General features: G+C 39.9%; 1 long non-coding RNA gene across 3 annotated transcripts in view; it reads right to left on the bottom strand.

The window, feature by feature from the left end:
- Positions 1-17,838, bottom strand: part of LOC108352794 (uncharacterized) — a 52,345-nt gene that overhangs the window by 13,242 nt on the left and 21,265 nt on the right. For all 3 annotated transcript variants that reach the window (XR_015637119.1, XR_015637120.1, XR_015637121.1), the window contains exon 4: positions 131-268. This is a non-coding gene — a long non-coding RNA (uncharacterized LOC108352794). The remainder of the gene's footprint in view (positions 1-130; positions 269-17,838) is intronic.

The following is a 17,838-nucleotide window of genomic DNA, read 5'->3' as shown; positions in this document are numbered from 1 at the left end:
AAGAGAAGTGAGTGCTCTAAATGACTGAGCCATTTCTATAGCCCCTGTCCATTATTTTTTTTAAAAGCATCTACAGTTTGGCAACAGCACTTTATGGTTGATGTTTCTTTAATGGGAAAGAAATACCTACCTTTGAATCTGAGATACAAGCACAAGGACAGCATGTTCCTACTTCCTGCTCCTGAGTGAAACTTGTGGGTGAAGCACAGAAAGATCGGCTTCCTAGGACTTATTTCCACATACTAGTTCTTCTTTCAGTGGAGCTATTCTGAGAAAAATAAATCTGTAGTAAATGATTCAGTAAAAAAAATTAAATGTACATTATTTAGAGGTTTCCTAGTCTTTACTATTTTTAGATGGAACAAATCTTACTTTTTCCAGGAGAAACTGTTTTGAAAGGAAATCCTTGTCAATTCTATGTGATTTGGGGAGCTTTAATGAAACTTTTGTTTTATGACTTCAGTGAATGTTATATTTTATAAACAAGTAACATTTTATGGCTTAAAATTTAATAGACTTAAAATAGCACTTCAATAGGCCTTATGACTACTTAATTTATAAGTCAGTAGTGTGCACTAATCAGTCATTTTAGTATATTGCAAACATATACACATGCACACATATACACACATGCACACACACACATATACACTAACACCACAAAATAATTATTATTGTATACAACAAAAAAAGAAATGAAATGGCCATATAATTTCCTAGTTCTTCTCAATAATTCTAAGGACAAACTGACCTTTGTCACGTACTATCTGATGTACAGAGTGACTAAGAAACAATTGATGGAATCAACTATTATGACATAGTTACATTAGCCAAATAAAAATTTGCACTTCTGTCTTTCGAAAGAACTAGTTTAATTCTTTTACTTTTACTTTTCTGTCTGCTAGTCTATCTGGGGAGAGCCTTCTGTCCCATAGAGTTTTCTTATCAGGTGTTGATTCTTTCCTCTATCGGCATAGGAATAATCTACCTGCCCATGTCTGGACTCTGCCTTATATGTCAAACAAGGCTATGGGGGAGGGAGGACTTGGTACATTCATATGTCCCGTTGCATGGAACTTTACATCTGAACCAAGTCTGGAACATTGATGTCTCCCATTGCCTGGAAATTTAGATTTGAACCAGAGTCCTTCGAACTCTGAGGCTTATTGAGAAATCCCTCAGTGTATGGGCCTGACCAATGATACCTACAAAGACAATTGTGTGGATTCTGTTCTCCTCCTCTGTGTAGAGGGTTCCATTTGTCTTTCTTTAGATCGTGTTGAACATTGAAAATAGAGTACCCAATTGTTGAGCCTTTAAGATCTCAGGTCCCCCCGTTGAAGGAATCAGAGAAAGAACTGGAAGAGCTTGAAGGGGCTCGAGACCCCATATGTACAACAATGTCAAGCAACCAGAGCTTCCAGGTACTAAGCCACTTCCTAAAGACTATACATGGACTGACCCTGGACTCTGACCCCATAGGTAGCAATGAATATCCTAGTAAGAGCACCAGTGGAAGGGGAAGCCCTGGGTCCTGCTAAGACTGAACCCCCAGTGAACTAGACTGTTGGGGGGAGGGCGGCAATGGGGGGAGGGTTGGGAGGGGAACACCCATAAGGAAGGGGAGGGGAGAGGGGGATGTTTGCCCGGATACCGGGAAAGGGAATAACACTCGAAATACTCAAGTTAATAAAAAAAAAAAAGATCTCAGGTCCCATTTGTACCTAAATACTACTGCAGATAGATGTTGGAGTTGACACAGAAAAAAATGTTGACCAGGAAGAGTTCATCCTTTTGGGGGTAAGGGATCAGTTAATGAATGTCCTGAAAGTCTTAGTTTTTTGAGAACTAGGGAAGGATTGTCTTTCCTTCATTATCATTCTGATCTTGACATAGTTAGCAGGTTTGATAATATAAATGTTCTTTTCTACAACGAGGGTTTCTATCATGTTTAAGGGCCAGCCTCGGCTTGGAGAAGTGTTCTAAGAGAACAGAAGTTGTTTGGGAGCAGTGAAAGAAACGACCCAAAGTCCAAATCATGGGCTACAAGCTGTCAGCCTATGTTCTGCTTGAGATAGCTTTCCAGATTTCTCTCTCTATGTTCTGCTTATGACAGCTTTTTAGACTGCTCTCTGTGTTCTGCTCTGCTTGAGACAGCCTTCTCTTGCTCTTCTAAGTACTCCCTGGATAGCTCATTCATTGCAGCCCAAAAGCCCAGTGTTTTATTTACATATCAATTTAGTCATTACCCCAGGTTCCCTTTTGATTATCTCTGGAACAAGCATCACATGACCCCAGCCCCTTAATTTGTATGAAGAGACAGCAAGCACAAGCACAGACAATGCCCTGAAATTAGTATTCCTTCCTAGCCTGGGCCTGGACCTAAACTCCTGTTCCAGGCTCACCTTAAACTCAGTAATCTACCTGCCTTTGTAAGCATAAACAAAAAAAGTTAGTTGGGTGGGATCTTGCCTTGCAACTACCACTCCCTAAATTTCTTTATTTCCTTTCTTAGTATCTCCCTGACAAACTGGTTCATAGTACAGCTGCCTATGTTCCTTTAAATGTGTGAAGCTCCTTGTATAATTCATACTGCATGCTTATATTTTGTATAGTTGAGAAGTTATATATTTTCCAACTCATATTTTCAGAATTCTTTCCCACAGCCTTAAGTGCTGTCCTGAAGGTCACCATATTCTACCATTTGTTGAGACATAGACATACCTTCACCTCTTAGACTCATGCTATCTCTGATTATCATAGAGTCATTAACTTGACTGAGAGGACATTCCTAAAAAGAGGAACTCAAAAATATAAAACTATGTATATTATTATACAAACAAGCCTTACACCCATAGCAACCATCAACGTTTGTGGATGCTCACACCATGCTGGCTCTATTCCAGGGGCAGGAAATCACGTCATACTGTTCCTTACAAATGGTCAAGCAGGACTCTAGCATCTAGCTATCATTATCTTTATATCAATTTGAGCTTGGATATTACAGTCCCAGGTTCTCTGATCTATGTAAATCTTCCAGATAAGTAAGATTTTCATGCTTTCTCATGTTCTTCTAGATCATCTTTTTTTCCCCTGCAGATACTTTCCTCAGATACACCTTGAATGGTCTGGATGAAGCATAGGTCCTTCCACATAAGAGTATAAGCTAATATCTGAAAGTTTCTGGCAAAAGGGAACAGGAATTCAATTGTCACATCTTGTGATGAAAGTGCATAGGCATAGGAGTGGAATAGAGACAGGGAGATCTACTCCTATGCTTAAAAGGCATTTCAAAATAATCCCTTTGATTCTTATGATATGGATTTGGATGTTGTTGTAGATTAAGTTTTGGCCCAAACTCACCATATTGCTCAATTATAGCACTGGTTTGAGTCTTCAGTGGGATTATGGCACTGTATACCTCAGGGTCAGCCCAGCAGCAGTGGATCTGCATAGGCTTCTTAGTTGAAACGCTAGCCTTTCTACCTGCCTCTTCTACTTTGTATCAATAAGACCAGATTCTAAGTTTTCTGTTCACACTGTTTAGTTTATTATGACCACCGTGTTATTTCTGCCCTGGAATCTCTTGGCATACCTTAGCTGAGGCCAGTGTCTCACTTCATAATTACAAAATATGCATCCACCCCATATTTAAACTAAAGCTGGGAGCTGTCACTCTAATATGTTTTTGACATTCCCAGGAAGAGTTGAAAATGGGTCACTCAGTTTGCATTTTCCTTTTCTGTGTGTGGTTATCCTGTGGCAGATTACTGTCTATCATCAGGATAGAACATTTCATACAAAGATGTCATGTGCCTTTCCAATCCCAAAACCATCATGTCCACACGACTAGACATCCTTCAGCTCTTTGTTGTTGTTGTATAGGCACTCAGATTTTTCTACAGACTTCCAGATGAGACTATAGATTTTTTTCAGGACTTAATGCAGCTCCAGTTCTTTGAGGAAATACATTCTACTTTGAGTCAAGAGTTAGATGTATGATGAGATTTTCAAAATTTGATAAAATTAGTTCATCTTAGTTGAACAAATCATGTGAAATTATGTTTCTTGAATTCATTGATTTTGGAGATAGCTTTGGCTTGACACACTAAAAATCACCTTTGAGAAAACTGTGAACAAGTTCATGGAAAAACATAATATCTAGATTTTGGAAGGCAGTTGCCGAAGACCATCACAAAGAGAATCATAAAGGCAAATGAAAATTATGAGACTTTTTGCCCTGTCATAAACAACCCTATTTTAATAATGTCCAGTTGTTGCTTACAGAAAATAAAGGCTATTCTGTGGTAGGGCTGGGTGCCCATGCAGGCACTTGCCCAGCACTTAACACAGACAGGACAAGTTGTTCTACTTTGTTTCATTTAAATTGATTCTTTCACTTCAGTGAATAAAGGAAAAATAAGACCAGGGCAGAGTGTGTGAGCAGCTTATTAACAATGCAGGCCTGGGTGATTGTGGGAAAGAGCGATGACAGCAGAGCTTTGTGTCCTTTCAAGATGCACCACAAGAGCACAGGATACTGTGGATGCTTCCAAGGGGCTATTAGTGTCACAACACAGCATCATGTGAGTGTGAAGCTTCTGTTGGAGGAAACATTTTAGGACTGAGATAGGCGTAGACAAGTCATCAACTTCACTTTGGGATGAACTGTATTTCTTTCTTCAGTTCTATTAGTTTTATCATGCTATGTCTGAGTTAGAAAGAAGAGAGAGAAGTAAAAGGGGTTCTGTTTTTGTTAATCTAATGACAAAATATAGGATATGAAACTTACTATATAGCTCTCAGTGGGATTTCTGTCAAATACTTACATGGTAGAACCAGTGAATATAAAGCCATGCAGAATCTTAACCCTTTCATCACCCTTTGCTGTGAGACTTTTTAACACACATACACACACACACACACACACACAGAAACACACACATCCACACATCTACTCATATGCTAATGCATTCAAATACATACTTAGAGACACATGCCTACCCAAATACTCACAATGCACTCACATATATACTCAAATACACACACAAGTTCACATTCATGCTACAGCACACATATGTACACACATATGCACACATATATAACTACACAATCACACAATATTCCCACACTCATATACACATGCATTCACATACATATACACCCTTACATATACACTCTCATACCTACTCACACGCTCACGCATACACTCTAAATATATACTCAAATAACACACATACACACACTCATACCACACAGACACACACATGAACACCTTATAACAAGAGTAAATATTAATACAACTCCCTCTCTTCCTGTTTTTCCACAGGGACAAGGTGATTTTTCTAAACCTCACTGCCATTATCCTCAGCTAGACTTCATGCAAGATCTCTTAAGACCAAACGCTTCTTCTTGAGCCTTGGAAATCTCACCATTAGTTTCAATCAGACAAAGGCTTCCTGAGCTGTTGTCAGTGGTGGGTCAGACCTATTATTGTGAGCACTCACACTGCCTGTGATTTCACAATCTCAGAAGCATTTCTGTTTCTAGACAACCTAATAAGCAACAGCCTTAAGAAAACTCAGCTTTCTCTAATGGAGTCTCACTGGATCAAACACTCCAGGGTAGGCCTCATGCCCAGGACTAGTTGATCAATACAAAATGAGCTCATTGGTACTTTCTGTGGACTTTTGGTTTCATTTTACTTTGTTTTAAGTATTTTTGGTCTCACTCATCTTTTGTTTGTTTCTTTTGGGTTTCATGTTCTGTTTGAGGGGCAAAACTTTTGTTTCTTGCTTTTTTGTTTTTGTTTTGAGAGATAGAAGGAAAGAAAGAGAGAATAAGATGGACAAGGAGAAAGGGGAAGAGAGAGCGAGAGAGCGAGAGCGAGAGCGAGAGAGAGAGAGATTGAACATAAAAGTTGGGCAGGTAGGGAGATGGCAAGGCTCTGGAAGGAGTTTGGAGAAGGAAAACATGAGCAACATATATTGTATGAAATGTTTAATAAAAAGAAAAGTAAATGTTCTGTGCTGGTGTGGAGACTAGCTAGGGAAATGGCACAGAGGTTAAGAGCGTTTGCTTGCCTTTTCAGAGGATGCAAATTCAGTTCCCAGCACCTATATTGGGCCACTCGCAACCACTGTAACTTTAGCTTTAGGGAATTTGACACCATTTTCTGATTTCCATAGGTATTGACACACATATGGTATGTGTGCACTCACACCTGTATATACAGATGCACACACACACACATACATAGGAGCATACATGCACACACACACACACACACACACACACACACACACACACACACAGACAAGTGCACTGTGCTGGAGAGATGGCTCAACAGTTAAAAGCATTTGCTGATCCTACAGAAGATCCAACTTCAGTTCTCAACACACATGTCAGGCAACTCACAACCATTTGCAACTCCTCCTGTAACTCGTACTAGGAATCCGATGCTTCTTTTGGCATTTGAAGGTGCACACAGGGACAACTTCAGTCTAAAACAATGTACTCATTTAAATTAACGCCAGAAATGGCAATAGTCCAGGCTATGGAGATGCCGGTTATGTTTTTTTGATCATTTTACACTAGATGTATCTAATGAATTTATACATAGTACCAGACAGCCCAGAAGTAAGGACAAGTATTATGTCTATTAAATAATAAGAACTAAATGTCCTTGCTACTCCCAGACTGCCTCTGATCACATCTATAACATGCCATGTACCTAAACATGTGGTGGAGAACAGGAGACATTTGCCTGTGTTCATATCGTTATGATTACTTCACCCATTGAAGGGTTGTGGGCCATCACTGCACTGGTCCATGCTGAAAACCACCCTCTGCTTCTTCAAAACATGATTCAAATCAGTTTTGTCTCTTCCTGTCTTTGTAGATGTTACTTAGACTTCTCTTGTCCTTAATCTTTAACTGTTCACTGAGAAGTGACCAGTGGTGTATCTGTGGGGGACCAGGATACCTCCTTGGCTCAGCTAGGTAAGACACAGCACCTCACACAGTGAGGTTCCCTGCTTACAGACAGGCAGCAGAAACTATGGAAGCCTAAGCTGGACAAGCTCAGGAAAGCTGTGGAAACAGAGGAGCTGTGACAGGGTTGGAGATGGTGTCTTCTGTGTGTGGTGCTCCTTCACAGCTGGGTGTGGGACCCTAAGAAGCAGGGCCTTTTGGATTCCAACCCAGAATCCTCTGGGTCATTTGACTACAGTTTTAATGGAAGGCTTGCTTCTGGGGAGAGATAACTGAGCCTGCAGTTGTGATTGGTTTCCCATCACAGGATGCTGCTCTCTTCACATCCTTTGGTGTGTTCAAAGCCTCCAGGGACCTCTTTTAGTAGTCTCATAACACTATGTCACAACCTTTCTCATCTGTCTTCCATTTTTTCTTGTAAAGTTTATAACTAGCCTAGCCAGAGTGTGGCATCTTAGCATGTATATCCCTGTCATCCATGTGCCCACCCTGAATTCTGTACCTGACATCTTTAATTTTGTGGCACCACCTTCCCCTAACTATTTACTCTAGTTCTCATAAAAGAAACCACAAAACAGTCAAAGGCCTTTTGTTATTGTAAAGCAAAGACAGAGAAAATGAAAAGTAAAACAAACCCCAAACTAACCCTGAGTGTGGAGATCAATAATTCATCATAGAAAAACACTCCTGATTTTCTGAGATCAATTATCCTTCTGGAGCCTCTGCGGCCCTTCCCCTAAATGGATTTTGTCTCATGAGCTCAGTTTTGCTTGTACATTGCTTTATTTTACTTGAATAACAAAGGAAGTGTCATTTTATGTGTGCGTTCTTTTATTTAATATTATACTGATGAGTCCCATCTAAATTATCCCACATCCAAGCAGTTTGTTCCCTCGTTCTGTGCTGGGGACTCTCCCTTTGTCTGAGTATACCACAATGCTTTCCTTCCCTCTATAAATGTCTATAGACATCTGGGTTGTTTCTGAAGTTGGGCTCTTACAAATAATGCTTTAATTAACATTTGTTTATGTGTCTCTTGATGCAGATGTGATGTGTTTCTCTTGGGCACATGCCTACCGGAAGTAGAGTTCCTGGGTCTTAGTTAAGGTTTACTTCTAAATTTAGTAGTGATTGCCAAACTCCTTTCTAAAGACACAGTGTTAATTCTCATCCCCCTCAAAGTTTATCACTCTCTTAAAAACCCGTTTTTTCTCTATTTGATGTTCTTTTATTGCTTATAGTTTATACTGTGGCAATTTTCAATTGTAGGCTCACATTTTAAGAGTTGCAAAGAAATTCACAAAGTAGGTGTAGCTTTTTTTAAAAAAAAATTAAATTAATTTTAGAAGTTTAATATATGTGTGATATGCTTACATATCCTTCCTCAAATTCATGGACACTCTTTCTTTTTCTATAGCACATACACATATGTATGTTATTCACATGGCTGTGCTGTTGAGATTCCAATGGGTACAACCTCCCCTGTATCCTTTCATTCTGTCTCTAAAGAGCTTAAATTCAAGGAGAGAATTTTCTAGGAGCTATGCCTTTGTGTGTAAACTGGTTAGGTTTTCTGAGCTGGATTTTATTATTGCTGTTTACTATATAGCCAAGAGTTTATGTGAGACACAATTTTAAGGGTATTTTGTGTATTTAAGAATGAGGCCTTTTTCTCTGTGAGACTTTGCTCGTTTTGATCTGACAATGTTCTCATGGCCCCAGATGATGCAATTGTCTGTTCTTCCACTTTCATTCATCTAATACTGACAAATGTGTGGTTTTGTTTGACGTTCTGTTTGCATTCTTTTTGTCACCTGCCTATTGTTTCTTCTCCTAAGGGAGAAACCCAAACTTTGGGGAAAACAACTGTAAGCCTATCTTTTCCAGATTTGTTTTCCCTGTACTTTTTGTTGTTATGTAGTTATGTCTTCTATGGAAAATTAACACATTTTTAAAGACAATTGCTCTTAAAATCTGTGGTGGTTTGAAAATGGTTGGCCCAAGGAGAATGAAATTACAGAAGCAACATAGTTTATAAGAGACCTGAAGGACATAAAATATCTTGGTATAACTCTAACCAAGCAGGTGAAAGAGCTGTATGACAAGAACTTCAAGTCTCTGAAGAAAGAAATTGAGGAAGACATCAGAAGATTGAAAAAAATCTTCCATACTCATGGATTAGTAGGGTTAACATAGTGAAAATGGACATCTTACCAAAAGCATCTACAGACTTAATGGAATCCCCACCAAAATTCCAACACAATATTTTATGGGCCTTGAAAGAACAATTCTAAGCTTCATTTGGAAAAACAAAAAACCCTGAATAGCCAAATTTTTCTTGAACAATAAAAGAATTTTAGGAGAAATCACCATCCCTGACCTAAAGGTGTACTACAGAGCAATAGTGATAAAAAACTACATGGTACTGATAAAAACAGACAGGTTGATCAATAAAATCTAATTAAAGACCCAGAAATAAACCCACAAACCTATGGGCACTTGATTTTTGAGAAAGAAGCCAAAACCATACAACAGAAAAAAGAAAGAATCTTCAAAAAGTGGTGCCAGTCTAATTGGATGTTTACATGTAGAAGAATGAAAATAGATCCATATTTATCACCCTACAGAAAACTCAAGTCCAAGTGGATCAAGGACATCAACATAAAACCAGATATACTATATTTTATAGAGAAGAAAGTGGGGGAATACCTTTTAATTCATTGGTATAGGAGACAATTTCCTAAATAAAAGACCAATGGCTCAGGCTCTAAGATCAACAATCAATAAATGGGAACTAATGAAACTGCAAAGCTTGTGTAAGGCTATAGACACTGTCAACAGGACAAATCAGCAGCCTACAGACTGGAAAAGGAACTTCACTAACCCTACATCTGACCAAGGGCTAATATCCAAATTTTACAAAGAAATCAAGAAGTTAGACACCAATAACCCAAATCACCCAATTAAAAATTGTGTACCAAGCTAAACAGAGAACCCTCAACAATGGAATCTCTAATGGCTGAGAAGAGCTTAAAGAAATGTTCAAAGTCCTTAGTCATCAGGGAAATGCAAATCAAAGTAACTCTGAGGTTCCATCCTATACCTATCAGGATGGCTAAGGTAAAAACCCTCAATAGATTACTAGCAAGGATGTGAAGCAAAGAGAATGGTTCTTTCTTGCTGGTGAGAGTGCAAACTTGTACAACCACTGTGGAAATCAATTTGGTGGTTTCTCAGAATACTGGGAATAGTTCTACCTCAAGACCCAGCTATACCACTATTCGGCATATATTCAAAAACTGATCCAACATCCCACAAAGACACTTGGTCAACTATGTTCATAGCTTTGTTCGTAGTAGCCAAAAAAGAACCTAGATGTCTCTCAACTGAAGAATGAATAAAGAAAATGTGGCTTCCTGGTTGCTCCGCCCCTTCCTGGTTGCTGCCGCCGCAGAGAGCTCATGGGCAGCACCCTGTGAGGGAACTTGAGCCTCGGGACCACAGGTAAGACCAACTTTTCTGCTGCAAGTGACCTGACTGGTGAACTCAGGACACACAGAGGCAGAATTCCTCTAGGACCGGGCACTTCCTGTGTTTACCGGGAGTCCCACACCCGAGGATCCCGGCCCGCAGCAGCTCTCTGCTCCCAGACCCCGTGGGAGAGAGACCTCACCGCCTGGTCAGGTGGGCACTCCTGAGGCTGCAGAGCGGAAGAGACCACCAACACTGCTCACCCCTGCCCACATCCCTGGCCCAAGAGGAAACTGTATAAGGCCTCTGGGTTCCCGCAGAGGAGGGCCCAGGAGCGGCAGGACCTCTGCACCTGAGACACCGCCATAATCTGAAGGAACAGACCGGATAAACAGTTCTCTGCACCCAAATCCCGTGGGAGGGAGAGCTAAACCTTCAGAGAGGCAGACGCGCCTGGGAAACCAGAAGAGACTGCACTCTGCACACATCTCGGACACCAGAGGAAAACACCAAACACCACCTGGAACCCTGGTGCACGGAAACTCCCGGAAAGGGCGGCGCAGATCTTCCTGGTTGCTGCCACTGCAGAGAGCTCGTGGGCAGCACCCCGCGAGCAAACTTGAGCCTTGGGACCACAGCTAAGACCAACTTTTCTGCTGTAAGTGACCTGCCTGGTGAACTCAAGACACAGGCCCACAGGAACAGCTGAAGACCTGTAGAGAGGAAAAACTACACGCCCGAAAGCAGAACACTTTGTCCCCATAACTGGCTGAAAGAAAACAGGAAAACAGGTCTACAGCACTCCTGACACACAGGCTTATAGGACAGTCTAGCCACTGTCAGAAATAGAAGAACAAAGTAACACTAGAGATAATCTGATGGCAAGAGGCAAGCCTAGGAACCCAAGCAACAGAAACCAAGACTACATGGCATCATCGGAGCCCAATTCTCCCACCAAAACAAACATGGAATATCCAAACACACCAGAAAAGCAAGATCTAGTTTCAAAATCATATTTGATCATGATGCTAGAGGACTTCAAGAAAGACGTGAAGAACTCCCTTAGAGAATAAGTAGAAGCCTACAGAGAGAAGTCATAAAAATGCCTGAAAGAATTCCAGGAAAACACAATCAAACAGTTGAAGGAATTACAAATGGAAATAGAAGCAATCAAGAAAGAAAACATGGAAACAACCCTGGATATAGAAAACCAAAAGAAGAGACAAGGAGCTGTAGATACGAGCTTCACCAACAGAATACAAGAGATGGAAGAGAGAATCTCAGGAGCAGAAGATTCCATAGAAATCATTGACTCAACTGTCAAAGATAATGTAAAGCGAAAAAAGCTACTGGTCCAAAACATACAGGTAATCCAGGACTCAATGAGAAGATCAAACCTAAGGATAATAGGTATAGAAGAGAGTGAAGACTCCCAGCTCAAAGGACCAGTAAATATCTTCAACAAAATCATAGAAGAAAACTTCCCTAACCTAAAAAAAGAGATACCCATAGGCATACAAGAAGCCTACAGAACTCCAAATAGATTGGACCAGAAAAGAAACACCTCCCGTCACATAATAGTCAAAACACCAAACGCACAAAATAAAGAAAGAATATTAAAAGCAGTAAGGGAAAAAGGTCAAGTAACATATAAAGGCAGACCTATCAGAATCACACCAGACTTTTCGCCAGAAACTATGAAGGCCAGAAGATCCTGGACAGATGTCATACAGACCCTAAGAGAACACAAATGCCAGCCCAGGTTACTGTATCCTGCAAAACTCTCAATAAACATAGATGGAGAAACCAAGATATTCCCTGAGAAAACCAAATTTACACAATATCTTTCTACAAATCCAGCACTACAAAGGATAATAAATGGTAAAGCCCAACATAAGGAGGCAAGCTATACCCTAGAAGAAGCAAGAAACTAATCATCTTGGCAACAAAACAAAGAGAAGAAAAGCACACAAACATAACCTCACATCCAAATATGAATAGAACAGGAAGCAATAATCACTATTCCTTAATATCTCTCAACAACAATGGCCTCAACTCCCCAATAAAAAGACATAGATTAACAAACTGGATACGCAACGAGGACCCTGCATTCTGCTGCCTACAGGAAACACACCTCAGAGACAAAGACAGACACTACCTCAGAGTGAAAGGCTGGAAAACAACTTTCCAAGCAAATGGTCGGAAGAAGCAAGCTGGAGTAGCCATTCTAATATCAAATAAAATCAATTTTCAACTAAAAGTCATCAAAAAAGATAAGGAAGAACACTTCATATTCATCAAAGGAAAAATCCACCAAGATGAACTCTCAATCCTAAATATCTATGCCCCAAATACAAGGGCACCTACACACATAAAAGAAACCCTACTAAAGCTCAAAACACACATTGCACCTCACACAATAATAGTAGGAGATTTCAACACCCCACTCTCATCAATGGACAGATCATGGAAACAGAAATTAAACAGAGACGTAGACAGACTAAGAGAAGTCATGAGCCAAATGGACTTAACAGATATTTATAGAACATTCTATCCTAAGCAAAAGGATATATCTTCTTCTCAGCTCCTCATGGTACTTTCTCCAAAATTGATCATATAATTGGTCAAAAAACGGGCCTCAACATGTGCAGAAAGATAGAAATAATCCCATGCGTGTTATCAGACCACCACGGCCTAAAACTGGTCTTCATTAACAATAAGGGAAGAATGCCCACATATACGTGGAAATTGAACAATGCTCTACTCAATGATAACCTGGTCAAGGAAGAAATAAAGAAAGAAATTAAAGACTTTTTAGAATTTAATGAAAATGAAGGTACAACATACCCAAACATATGGGACACAATGAAAGCTGTGCTAAGAGGAAAACTCATAGCGCTGAGTGCCTGCAGAAAGAAACAGGAAAGAGCATATGTCAGCAGCTTGACAGCACACCTAAAAGCTCTAGAACAAAAAGAAGCAAATACACCCAGGAGGAGTAGAAGGCAGGAAATAATCAAACTCAGAGCTGAAATCAACCAAGTAGAAACAAAAAGGACCATAGAAAGAATCAACGGAACCAAAAGTTGGTTCTTTGAGAAAATCAACAAGAGAGATAAACCCTTAGCCAGACTAACGAGAGGACACAGAGAGTGTGTCCAAATTAACAAAATCAGAAATGAAAAGGGAGACATAACTACAGATTCAGAGGAAATTCAAAAAATCATCAGATCTTACTATAAAAGCCTATATTCAACAAAACTTGAAAATCTGCAGGAAATGGACAATTTCCTAGACAGATACCAGGTATCAAAGTTAAATCAGGAACAGATAAACCAGTTAAACAACCCCATAACTCCTAAGGAAATAGAAGCAGTCATTAAAGGTCTCCCAACCAAAAAGAGCCCAGTTCCAGACGGGTTTAGTGCAGAATTCTATCAGACCTTCATAGAAGACCTCATACCAATATTATCCAAACTATTCCACAAAATTGAAACAGATGGAGCACTACCGAATTCCTTCTATGAAGCCACAATTACTCTTATACCTAAACCACACAAAGACCCAACAAAGAAAGAAAACTTCAGACCAATTTCCCTTATGAATATCGACGCAAAAATACTCAATAAAATTCTGGCAAACTGAATCCAAGAGCACGTCAAAACAATCATCCACCATGATCAAGTAGGCTTCATCCCAGGCATGCAGGGATGGTTTAATATACGAAAAACCATCAACATGATCCATTATATAAACAAACTGAAAGAACAAAACCACATGATCATTTCATTAGATGCTGAGAAAGCATTTGACAAAATTCAACACCCCTTCATGATAAAAGTCCTGGAAAGAATAGGAATTCAAAGCCCATACCTAAACATAGTAAAAGCCATATACAGCAAACCAGTTGCTAACATTAAACTAAATGGAGAGAAACTTGAAGCAATCCCACTAAAATCAGGGACTAGACAAGGCTGCCCACTCTCTCCCTACTTATTCAATATAGTTCTTGAAGTTCTATCCAGAGCAATCAGACAACAAAAGGAGGTCAAGGGGATACAGATCGGAAAAGAAGAAGTCAAAATATCACTATTTGCAGATGATATGATATTTATATTTAAGTGATCCCAAAAGTTCCACCAGAGAACTACTAAAGCTGATAAACAACTTCAGCAAAGTGGCTGGGTATAAAATTAACTCAAATAAATCAGTAGCCTTCCTCTACACAAAAGAGAAACAAGCCGAGAAAGAAATTAGGGAAACAACACCCTTCATAATAGACCCAAATAATATAAAGTACCTCGGTGTGACTTTAACCAAGCAAGTAAAAGATTTGTACAACAAGAACTTCAAGACTCTGAAGAAAGAAATTGAAGAAGACCTCAGAAGATGGAAAGATCTCCCATGCTCATGGATTGGCAGGATTAATATAGTAAAAATGGCCATTTTACCAAAAGCGATCTACAGATTCAATGCAATCCCCATCAAAATACCAATCCAGTTCTTCAAAGAGTTAGACAGAACTATTTGCAAATTCATCTGGAATAACAAAAAACCCAGGATAGCTAAAACTATCCTCAACAATAAAAGGACTTCAGGGGGAATCACTATCCCTGAACTCAAGCAGTATTACAGAGCAATAGTGATAAAAACTGCATGGTATTGGTACAGAGACAGACAGATAGACCAATGGAATAGAATTGAAGACCCAGAAATGAACCCACACACCTATGGGCACTTGATTTTTGACAAAGGAGCCAAAACCATCCAATGGAAAAAAGATAGCATTTTCAGCAAATGGTGCTGGTTCAACTGGAGGTCAACATGTAGAAGAATGCAAATCAATCCATGCTTATCACCCTGTACAAAGCTTAAGTCCAAGTGGATCAAGGACCTCCACATCAAACCAGACACACTCAAACTAATAGAAGAAAAACTAGGGAAGCATCTGGAACACATGGGCACTGGAAAACATTTCCTGAACAAAACACCAATGGCTTATGCTCTAAGATCAAGAATCGACAAATGGGATCTCATAAAACTGCAAAGCTTCTGTAAGGCAAAGGACACTGTGGTTAGGACAAAATGGCAACCAACAGATTGGGAAAAGATCTTTACCAATCCTACAACAGATAGAGGCCTTATATCCAAAATATACAAAGAACTCAAGAAGTTAGACCGCAGGGAGACAAATAACCCTATTAAAAAATGGGGTTCAGAGCTAAACAAAGAATTCACAGCTGAGGAATGCCGAATGGCTGAGAAACACCTAAAGAAATGTTCAACATCTTAGCCATAAGGGAATTGCAAATCAAAACAACCCTGAGATTTCACCTCATACCAGTGAGAATGGCTAAGATCAAAAACTCAGGTGACAGCAGATGCTGGCGAGGATGTGGAGAAAGAGGAACACTCCTCCATTGTTGGTGGGATTGCAGACTGATACAATCATTCTGGAAATCAGTCTGGAGGTTCCTCAGAAAATTGGACACTGTACTACCTGAGGATCCAGCTATACCTCTCTTGGGCATATACCCAAAAGATGCCCCAACATATAAAAAAGACATGTGCTCCACTATGTTCATCGCAGCCTTATTTATAATAGCCAGAAGCTGGAAAGAACCCAGATGCCCTTCAACAGAGGAATGGATACAGAAAATGTGGTACATCTACACAATGGAATATTACTCAGCTATCAAAAACAATGACTTTATGAAATTTGTAGGCAAGTGGTTGGAACTGGAAAATATCATCCTGAGTGAGCTAACCCAATCACAGAAAGAAACACATGGTATGCACTCATTGATAAGTGGCTATTAGCCCAAATGCTTGAATTACCCTAGATGCCTAGAACAAATGAAACTCAAGACGTATGATCAAAATGTGAATGCTTCACTCCTTCTTTAAAAGGGGAACAAGAATACCCTTGGCAGGGAAGATAGAGGCAAAGATTAAAACAGAGACTGAAGGAACACCCATTCAGAGTCTGCCCCACATGTGGCCCATACATATACAGCCACCCAATTAGAAAAGATGGATGAAGCAAAGAAGTGCAGACCGACAGGAGCCGGATGTAGATCGCTCCTGAGAGACACAGCCAGAATACAGCAAATACAGAGGCGAATGCCAGCAGCAAACCACTGAATTGAGAATAGGACCCCCGTTGAAGGAATCAGAGAAAGAACTGGAAGAGCTTGAAGGGGCTCAAGACCCCATATGTACAACAATGCCAAGCAACCAGAGCTTCCAGGGGCTAAGCCACTACCCAAAGAGTATACATGGACTGACCCTGGACTCTGACCTCATAGGTAGCAATGAATATCCTAGTAAGAGCACCAGTGGAAGGGGAAGCCCTGGGACCTGCTAAGACTGAACCCCCAGTGAACTAGACTGTTGGGGGGAGGGCGGCAATGGGGGGAGGGTTGGGAGGGGAACACCCATCAGGAAGGGGAGGGGGGAGGGGAATGTTTGCCCAGAAACCGGGAAAGGGTATAACACTCGAAATGTATATAAGAAATACTCAAGTTAATAAAAAAAATGTGGTACATCTACACAATGGAATATTATTCAGCTATTAAAAACAAGGACATCATGAATTTTGCAGGCTAATGGATGGCACTTGAGAATATTATCTTTAGTGAGGTAACCCAATGCCAGAATTCATGGTCCATCTCTAGCTTTTCTAGCACTGTGTCTACGTAGATGCTGCTATGCTTCCCACGATAGTGGACTGAACCTGTGATCCTGTAAGCCAGCCCCATTTAAATGTCCTATTGTCTCTTAACAGCAATGGAACTCCCAATTAAGATAATACTCATTCAATTAAGAGCAACAATATGGTTTTACTGCAGATGATATCCAAAAATATAGTGACCATTTAATTCATCAGAAATATAAGCATACTTTAGATTTTATTTTCATATTAAAATAGGACCTTGTAAAGAAACCATCTACAAAACAAAGGAAGCTTCTTAGAAGAATCTGATTCCTGCTGTTTTATGAGATAATTGACTAAGTTCAGACTACAATGTTCTCTGTTATTTGTCAGTCAATTGGATGGATATGCACTATATATAAAATGCTATGAAGAGATTCATAGAATGTGTGTTAGAAGCATCACATCTTGCAATACTAAGGAAATGGTCAAATGAAGTTATTAATCAGCCCTGATGTACAAAGAACTTACATGCCCTATCTCCCTCTCCTTACCCAAGAAAATAAAATTGAATGTCCTAGGGACATGAGCAAAGATGAAAACAGTCTTAAAGTTATAGGATGAAGCTAAGAACTGCATGCTGATAGGAGCCTGATATAGTGGTCTCCTGAGAAGCACAGCCAGAGTATGTCAAATACAGAGGCAAATGTTAGCAGCAA

The sequence above is a fragment of the Rattus norvegicus genome, chromosome 14 (assembly GCF_021556685.1).
Source record: "Rattus norvegicus strain SHRSP/BbbUtx chromosome 14, alternate assembly SHRSP_T2T, whole genome shotgun sequence".
NCBI classification, from domain to species: domain Eukaryota; kingdom Metazoa; phylum Chordata; class Mammalia; order Rodentia; family Muridae; genus Rattus; species Rattus norvegicus.
Note: the sequence above shows the minus strand (reverse complement) of the source record. Positions and strands in the feature narration are given on the sequence as shown.